Here is a 2559-nt window from a genome sequence, read left to right on the forward strand (position 1 = left end):
GCCAGTGACTGATTTGTTGTACTCCTCAATGCCATCGGAAGAATCTCGGAACATATTCCAGTCTGTGCTAGCAAAACAGTCCTGTAGCTTATTCTAGCATCGGCTTCATCTGATCACTTTCTTATTGACCGAGTCACTGGTGCTTTCTAAATGGCATATTTCGAGTTCAAGTTTGAGGACAAAATAACTAAATTCATTCTGGAACAAGAATTGTCAACTTCACTAAAATTCATAACATTGAGAAAGGACAAAAGTTTTGGGCAAAAGGGTGAGTTGTCTTTTCTTTTTGAGATAACTAGTAACTAACTTTTGCTACTCTTATCTAAAATGAGCAAGCTAGCTAGCATAAGGGATTCCATTCCAAGCCCAGAAGATGTATTCTATTTGATAGAGCAACGTTGTTAGTTTCCCTACAAGGCTTTCATTCTGATAGTAATATATCATATGTTTGACCTTCAACAGATACACAGCCTTTGGCAGGAAAAAATGTAGTTGGGGGAATAAAAGTCTCCCATTCAATGGTGTTCCTTTTCAAGTTATAGGCACATAGATGTATGAATGCCTCCATGTGAATGACAGGGACGAAGCCCAAAACAAACACGTTTACAAAAACACAGGGATGTAACCCAAACAAAAGTGCACAACAATACACAGGACCAGACCCGTAATAACGAGTACACAATGCACGCAGCATAAAAGCCAACAGACATGGTAACAATAACCGACAAAACAAAGGTGGACAGAGGGCACATATATATGTACAATTATCAATATGGGGAAATTGGAACCAGGTGTACGTAATGAAACACTTCAGTGACGTCTAGAGACCGGTGACGTAGACCTCCGGAGCTGGTGCCGGAATGAGCAAGCAGTCCAGGGGGAATCCTGTGACTAGTACCCCCCCCCCCCCCCCCAACGTGCTGGAAACCGCCTCGAGGACGACCACAGGGACATGGTGCGGGTTGGTCAAGACCAGTTGCAGATGCCGAAGTTGCGTCGTCATCGGACAGGCCAGTTGCAGCTGCAGGTGGTGAATATGCATATCCTTGTTTCAGGTCCTGAGCTACAGGCAGTTAGATTTGAGTATGTCATTTTAGGTTAAAATTGAAAAAAAGGGGCCGATCCTTAAGAGGTTTTAAGAAGTGTGGTTTGGCATGTTTCAGAGGACGCATGACTTGACCTTCGCCTCTCCCGAGCCCATTGGGGAGTTGCATTGATGAGACCGTAATTGGATATCACGAAATTGGGGAGAAAAAGGAGCAAAAAAATAAATAAAAGTACCATGTACGTAAAGTGTATGAATAATTTACAGTGCCTTCAGAAAGTATTCATACCCCATGACTTATTCCACATTTTGTTGTGTTACAGCCTGAATTCAAAATTGATTACATTTATTTCTGAAAAACACAATACCCCATAATGATGAAGTGATAAATGTTTGCAAATGCATTGAAAATGAGATACAGAATTATCTAATTTACATAAGTATTCACACCCCTGAGTCAATACCTTATAGAAGCACCTTTGGCAGCTATCACAGTTCAGTCTTTCTGGGTAAGTCTCTGAAAGCTTTCCACACCTGGATTGTGCAACATTTGCCCATTATTCGTTAAAAAAATTCTTCAAGCTGGTGTACAGAGATGAGGTAGTCATTCGAAAATCATGTTAAACACTATTATTGCACACAGTGAGTCCATGCAACATATTATGTGACTTGTTAAGCACATTTTTACTCCTGAACTTATTTTGGCTTGCCATAACAAAGGGGTTGAATACTTATTGACTCTAGACATTTCAGCTTTTCATTTTTTATTAATTTGTAAAAATTTCGTAAAACGTAATTGCACTTTGACATTATGGGTTATTGTGTGTAGGCCAGTGACAAACAAATCTCAAATTAATCAATTTTAAATTTAGGCTGTAACACAACACAATTTCGAGGGGGGTCTGAAGGCACCGTATATGTAACAAAATATCTGTAACATTTATTTTTTAAAGTTACTTTTGTCCTATACTACTGGACCTGTCTGAACAGGAGATGAAGGATTCCCAGGCTATAGCAATTGAAAGAACTCTGTGGTTTGGTCAGCCGCTGCCAGCCTTGGCGTCAACAGTTTGCTGAGCGAGCCGGAAAGCCTGGCGAGATACTGGGTGTTTATGCCACTGAGGTTCACTATTTAGCCACAGAAAGGATTCCCCAGTTCTCAGACAGCATTGTCATGACCCTTGCTACAGAGGCTTTCATCAAGGGGCTAACACCAGACAGACTCCGTGAACAGATTCACCTTTGTGGACCAGAGACACTAGACTAACACTAACAAAGGCCCTGACCCGAGGAAGTCCTCAGAAAAGGGCAGGCCACCTCAGCTGGAAGACCCCACCCCCAAACGCACCAGGTACAACTTCCAAGCCCCCCACCTTGACCAGTGGCAGAGAAAACCTCAACACAACACCTGCCCCGGCCTGATGTTGGACAAACAGATTTATAACAGCACATTTTCTGGCGCTGTGGCTGGAAAGGCCACCAGATGATGAGAGATTGCACCTTTGTGGAATCTA

The sequence above is a fragment of the Salvelinus sp. IW2-2015 genome, linkage group LG17 (assembly GCF_002910315.2).
Source record: "Salvelinus sp. IW2-2015 linkage group LG17, ASM291031v2, whole genome shotgun sequence".
NCBI lineage: Eukaryota > Metazoa > Chordata > Actinopteri > Salmoniformes > Salmonidae > Salvelinus > Salvelinus sp. IW2-2015.